The 6,899-nt window shown below is 38.8% G+C and overlaps 2 protein-coding genes across 3 annotated transcripts in view; one reads left to right on the top strand and one right to left on the bottom strand.

Annotated features, from left to right (window-relative positions):
• DNAJC24 (DnaJ heat shock protein family (Hsp40) member C24) overlaps window positions 1-200 on the bottom strand; it is a 65,451-nt gene extending 65,251 nt beyond the window's left edge. For both annotated transcript variants that reach the window (XR_004300642.1, XM_032413875.1), the window contains exon 1: window positions 112-200. The gene's annotated coding sequence lies outside the window, so the exon portion shown is untranslated. The remainder of the gene's footprint in view (window positions 1-111) is intronic.
• A 36-nt stretch (window positions 201-236) lies between these two features.
• The window catches only part of DCDC1 (doublecortin domain containing 1), a 465,966-nt gene continuing 459,303 nt past the window's right edge, over window positions 237-6,899 (top strand). The window contains exons 1-2 of the mRNA XM_032415097.1: window positions 237-320; window positions 5,855-5,920. The gene's annotated coding sequence lies outside the window, so the exon portion shown is untranslated. The remainder of the gene's footprint in view (window positions 321-5,854; window positions 5,921-6,899) is intronic.

Raw genomic sequence — 6,899 nt, 5'->3', positions numbered from 1 at the left:
GGGGGGGGGCGATTCCTAATCGAGACTTAGGAATCCACTGTATTCATTTCGGCTGTACCGCCCAGCCACAAGCGGCTACCCTCTCCTGGCCTTACTCGATATCGAACTTACCAAACTCCTAGAGTCCTCATCACCCACTCCTCGCCTGAAGTCGGCCAAAACCCGGAACCGGCTTCTCCTTCCGCCGGAAGTCATTGCCCTGACGTGACCACGTTTCTAGTCGAGCCCTTGTGGCCGAGGCACCGAACGCAAGGGGCGCTCCGCCTTCCTGGACGCGGTCGCTATAGTAACCAGTCTTCGCTTCCAAGGAGTTACAAGCAGTAAGTGCCTGAGCTTTGGAAAAAGGTGTCCTTCGCCTCATTCTAACTCCCTCTAGTCCCAAGTCCGAGACTTTGGCGTCTCTCCTCTCCCTCAGCGAGCACCACGCCCTCTTCGCCCTGGGCTTCCTCCGCTTACCCTACCCTGCTCCCAATCCTTTGGTGGTTGGTGACAGTTCTCGGGCTGGGGAGGAGGGTAGGGGAGTGGTGGGGTAGGAGCCTGTGAAGGATGAGGAGATCTAATCCTCCCTCGTCTTTACACTTCCCTTAGAATGTTCTCATTCGAAAATTAAGAGAAAACCTATACCGATTGAAGGTGGGTTGTTTTTTTTTTTTTTCAGTTTTAATAGTTTTTTCTAGAAAAGATGTTCAACTTAATTATTTCTTGTAGATGATCTTAGCAACCGATAACTTTTCAAAGTCCTTTCATACTTACCAACTTGCTTCACTTTCACTTCAATCCAGTGAAACCAGTAAGGCAGGTGTTAATATTCCCATTTGGTAGATGAGGAAGCAAGGATCAAGGCCAAATAGCTAATTGTATAGCAGCAGAAGAGGACTCTTAGTAAGTGTGCATATTACCAGGGAAGCCAGGCAATCTTTCCAAGCTTACGGAAAAAGAATAAACGGCTCTGCTTTGAGGCAGTTGCTGGGCCCTACAAATGGGCACTGTTAGGTTTTTTGGTAGTTTTTTCCTTCTTGCCTCTCCCTTTCCTTCTGTTGTTCCCTTTTACTGTCTCTTCTCTCTACTACTTGGCTCACGTTGACCTCTCTTCCTTGCATTGTTCCCAGAGGTGAAACTGCATCTTGTGTTTTGGCAGAATGATTTAAATTTCACTTGGAAATGTTAAGATAGCTATGTTGTTATTACTGCTTAAATTTGCTTTCCTTCTTTTTTACCTTTCTTCTACCAAATCTCAGTTTGAGAAGCAGTCAAGATAAACCTAAGTACATTAAATAAAATATTTTAATATGGTCAATTATTTAATGATGGTATAAAGAATAACTGAATGACATAAGAAAGAAAATCTAAAGCAAAAAGTATAAATTGGGCTCTCCATAGAATTTTGTCATGTTTAAAATTAGGCACAAAAGAGCATTATGCCAAGTCAGAGGATCTGATTTTAGTCCTGGTTCCAACATACCTTCATACCTTCTGTGTGGTCCTAAGGAAATGTGTGATAGAATTAAGTGTTGTTCTGAATACCTCCTATACAGAATGACACCCCCTTGAACTTTTTAGCCCTCAAATACCCCCCTTTCCACTGCTTAGTCCTTCCTCATAGATAGTTAAGCTCAGATCATCCAGTTTTTACAGCCAGAGCACATTACTTTGATTGTGTTTTCTCTTTTATTCCCTTTTTTTAAGTCAGATTCTGAAAAGTCTGATCACAGTACCTCAATTTTCTCAATTCATACTTTCATATTTGTGTGTGTGTGTGTGTGTGTGTGCTGTGTGTATGTATGTATTTATTTAGGTTTAGATAGTAAGAGGTACACCCTTTTTCCCCCAGCAGTTCCCAAGTGTTCAGTCATTTCATCTCGACATACTTTAGCTCACATCAGTAAAGCATACTTTAGTTTGCAACTTTTTCTTTCATCTCCATAATGTCATTCTGCTGAAATGATCAATAATTCATCGACAGTATCTAGTCTCTATTTCCTTAGTTGTCTCAGAAATGTCTTTTTATGGTTCGTTTGCTTGAATCATGATCCAAACAAAGGCTACACGTTGCATTTGATTGTTCTGTCTCTTTAGTATTTTTTAAGCTGTAGCAATCCCACTTCACTACTATCTTGGTTTTGTTTTTTCTTTTCCTGCCATTGACTTATTGAAAAACCAAATCAGTTGTCTTACAATCTGAATTTATTTATACCAGAATAAACTTCTTAAAACACTTTTTACATGAATCCCTGCTCATTTGTCTTCATTTTTCATTTTCTAGAGCATTATTGCCCAATAGAAATATGTAAGCCACAAATACAAACCACATATATGATTTTAAATTTCCCAGTAGCCACATTAGGAAAGTAAAAAGACACAGGTGAAATGAATTTTAATAATACATTTTATTTAACCCAATATATTCAGAGTATGATCATTTCAAAATATAATCAATGTAGAACTTATTAATGAGGCATTTTACATTGTTTTTTCATACTAAAGATTTAGTGTATTTTACCTGTGTATTTTACCTGTATAGCTCATCTCAGTTTGGACTTGCCACATCTTAAGTGTTCCATAGCCACATCTAACTAGTGACTGCTGTATTGAACAGGCCAGGTCTAAAGGATAATATCTTGGGGTGCCCAGCTGGCTCAGTCAGTAAAGCACATGACTCTTGATCTCAGGGTCGTGAGTTCAAGCCCCACATTGGGTGTAAAGCTTACTTCAAAAAATAAGTAAATAAATAAAATAGAGGATAAAATCCTAATTCCTTAACCTGGCATTCACTTACCTCCCAAATATTATCCTTAGTTTTCAAGCCTCATCGCTTATTACCTCCACACATGAAACATTTAAACAATGGGACCTTTTCTTGGTACTTCATCCATAATTTTGCTCAGGTAGTTCTCCTTGCTTATACCACTTTTGCTCTTTGCTTCCACCTACCAATTTTATTCCTCTTTTCAGACCCATCTCTTCCATCAAGCCTTTTATGCTGACTCAATCCTTAGAAATTAGTTCCTCCCCTCAACTTTTGTAGCCAGTCCTGTATGTCCTCCTCATTTGTACCCATCCTATCCCAAGGGTACTATCATACATTTTGGATGTATGTTCTGATTCCCTAATTCCATAAGCTCTGTGAGGGCAGGGACACCTCTCAGAGAAACTAAGCACCAGCTATTGTGCCACATCTCTGAAGTTCTAATGATGTGTATCTATAATAGGCTTGTTTCTCACTTTCTTATTTTAAGAAGGTAAGTTACCCATTTTATGTAAAACTAACATAGCAGAAATAGAAATTGTGTTAGCATAATGGTTAAGAGCATGAAGTCTAGGGGTGCCTGGGTGGCTCAGTCAGTTAAGCATCTGACTCTTGATCTCAGCTCAGGTTTTGATCTCAGGGTTGTGAGTTTGGGCCCTGTGTTGGGCTCCACACTGGTCATGGAGCCTACTTTAAAAAAAAAAAAAAAAAAAAAGAGCATGAAGTCTAGAGTCAGACTGCATAGTTTTGAATCCAGACTCTGTCTCTTACTGGTTATATGAACATTTTAAGTTAACTAATCTCTGTGCCTTGGTTTCTTTCTCTGTAAAAAAGGAATAATAATAGTATCTCCCTCTAGGTTTGTTGTGAGGATTCAATGAGATAATAATGCCTGAAAGTAGTAAATACTCAGGAAAGGTTAGCTTTTGTTGTTATTATTATTATTTTTTTTTTTCTAAAGATTTTATTTATTTATTTGAGAGAGAGAATGAGATAGAGAGAGAGAGCATGAGGGGGGAGGGTCAGAGGGAGAAGCAGACTCCCTGCTGACAGCAGGGAGCCCGATGCAGGACTCGATCCCGGGACTCCGGGATCATGACCTGAGCCGAAGGCAGTCGCTTAACCAACTGAGCCACCCAGGCGCCCCTGTTATTATTATTAATAGTGAAATATTTGTTCCTGAGTTTTGACTATTAGAACATTAAGAATTCATAGCTATATTTTAGGAATTTCCAAACAGAGCAAATGAAAGCTACAAACTATTGAGTTGGAAAAATGACCCCCAAACCCAAATGTTTGTTGAAATATATAGTTTGTGGATAAATTAAAAGCATGGGCAAAAACCTCTTAATTCTCGTGTCATCAACATTTAACATAAACAGGATAGACATACATTAAATATTTAATTTCAAGATGATTGGCCAAAAAATAATCAAGATGATTGATCAAGTAGAGTTAAATGTAGGTATAGATGTAGATGTAAGTATGGCTTATAGTATAGATATAGCAGGGGTTTAAGACGCTTGGTTGTAGTGATGACAAAAATCAATTTTTACTCAATTTATTACTTTAATATTTGTCTGCCCATTAACTAATGTCTACCACACATTAATAAATTCTTAATTTGAGATCATATTAGTAAATTGTGCTTCTTATTGCTGGTTAATATTTGCAATATATACAGTGTAGTTCTGCTATTTTTATCCTAGGATTATATTTATATTTACTTGGCTCTTTCTACTGGTTTCATTACCAACTCTTCTTTAATTTCCTTGATCTTGTTTATCTCTGAGTTTTTAGGATTTTCATATCAGTGAACTAAGCTGTATTTATTTTTAAGTACCACAAAACTTTATGGTTATGTTCTGAAATTAGATGGTTGCCCCTACAGCAACTTAAAATCTACTGGGAAGATAGGAAAACCATCAAGAATTAGCTACTGATGAGGGGCATCTGGGTGGCTCAGTCATTAAGCATCTGCCTTTGGCTCAGGTCATGATCCCAGGGTCTTGGGATCGAGCCCCACATTGGGCTCCCTGCTCGGCGGGAAGCCTGTTTCTCCCTCTCCCACTCCCCCTGCTTGTGTTCCCTCTCTCGCTGTTTCTCTCTGTCAATAAATAAAATCTTTAAAAAAAAAAAAGAATAAGCTACTGATGAGATAAACACACGCATATACACACAGAGTACAGACAGAGCCTTCACTCACTTACTCATTCAATCTACAAACCCCTTACTGAGTGTCTACTATGTGTCCCACACTTTGTTACAAGAGACACAAGACAGTTGGCTGTAGCCCTTGTAAAAGCTTAGAGTTTATCTGGGTAAATAGACAATTAAAGAAGCAACTAAAGTAACTGTAGGAAGTGCTACGCCAGAGGAAATGCAGGTGCTGTGACAGTTACTAATTTAGGTGATAGAAGAAGGTAGATTTCCTGAACGACTGAAATCTTTCCTCAAAATGAGGCTAATACAGAGAGATGTATGGAAGTATTAAGTTTTAAACATTGAAGTATTAAGTTTTAATGGAAGGGAGAGATGAATAGTTAGAATTAGAGAAACTTTTTTTCTTTATTTGGCATACTGTCATAAAGCTTTAGATGGTACTGAGAATCAGCCCTATTGAACAATACCACCTTTTTAATTTTTTTTAAAGATTTTATTTATTTATCTGACAGAGACACAGTGAGAGGGAACACAAGCAGAGGGAGTGGGAGAGGGAGAAGCAGGCCCCCCGCCGAGCAGGGAGCCTGATGCCAGGTTCCACCCCAGGACCTCAGGATCGTGACATGAGCCGAAGGCAGACGCTTAATGACTGAGGCACCCAGATGCCCCAATCCCACCTCTTTTAGAAATGATTTTTCAGGGACGCCTGGGTGGCTCAGTCGGTTAAGCATCTGTCTGCCCCTGGCTCAGGTCATGATCCCGGAGTCCTGGGAAGGAGCCCTGTGTCCGGTGGGATGTCTCCCTCTGCCCCTCCCCACTGCTCCTGCTCTCTCTCTCAAATAAATAAATAAAATCTTCAAAAAAAATAGAAATGGTTTTTTATTTTTGTGTTTTCCCGCTTACTCGTTGTCTTCACTTGATTTCCTCTCTCTCTTGTCTTTCCAGTGGTAACCATCAGTGAAAATTCATGAATTTGAGCAAGGCAGTGTACTGAGCAGGAGAGACAAAGAGGTAAATACTTTTGCTGACACCACACCTGTTGCTGTGTTTTTCTTGTTTTTTAACTTTAGTTATGTCAGTGTTCTTTCAACCTTGTTTCAGACCTTTTAGAGGTCTTTATCTTACCCGGAATTTTTGTTCCTGTCTTACTACCTTCTTCTCATCTGATGTTTTCATCTTTCCATGAACCTATTAAAGATTCTGTCAATAATACATTTTCTGTTTCTCTTTAGTAATCGTAATAAATACCAAACATATTTCCCCTATTCTTTTTTTTAAAGCTTTTTAAATTTTATTTTATTTACTTATTTGACAGAGAGAGAGAGTGCGAGCATGAAGGGGGGAGGGGCAGAGGGAGAAGCAGACTCCTCACTGAGCAGGGAGCCCGTCCTGGGGCTCCATCCCAGGACCCCAGTATCATGACCTGAGCCTCCCAGGACCCTGGGATCGTGACCTGAGCTGAAGGCAAACACTTAACGACTGAGCCACCCAGGCGCCCCTATATCCTTTTTTTAAAGCATTCTTCCTTCTCCATTTTAATTTTTTTAAACCGAATTTTTTTAAGTTTATTTTAGTCATGTAATTGACTCACAGAAGAAAGGTTAATCTGAATGATCAAGGGGTGTTAATTTGTAGGTTAAAATGTGTTAAACAGTTGATATGAAGTCTGTTTAAGTCAATTAGAGAGTATAATGAAGATGTTTCCAGAGTGTTATGGAACCTTTTGAAGTTAGCTTGGAATTAACTCCTATATTCAACCATGGCACCCATCTGAACATGCCATTGCATTTAGGTTTTTAAATTTGGGTATATTCCAATAGATATGAATAGATCTACATAGTTTTTAAAAGTTTGACTTTATTACTAAGATTCTTATGTTTTGTTGTAGGAAATAAATTCATGATTCAGTTCATCAATAGCATAATGAAAAACATGATCACTCTCATATTTTTTTCAAAAATAAAATGAGACTGGACTGTATACCCAACAA

This window comes from Phoca vitulina, unplaced genomic scaffold (assembly GCF_004348235.1).
Source record: "Phoca vitulina isolate PV1807 unplaced genomic scaffold, GSC_HSeal_1.0 scaffold16, whole genome shotgun sequence".
NCBI lineage: Eukaryota > Metazoa > Chordata > Mammalia > Carnivora > Phocidae > Phoca > Phoca vitulina.
This window is presented reverse-complemented; position numbering and strand designations above follow the sequence as displayed.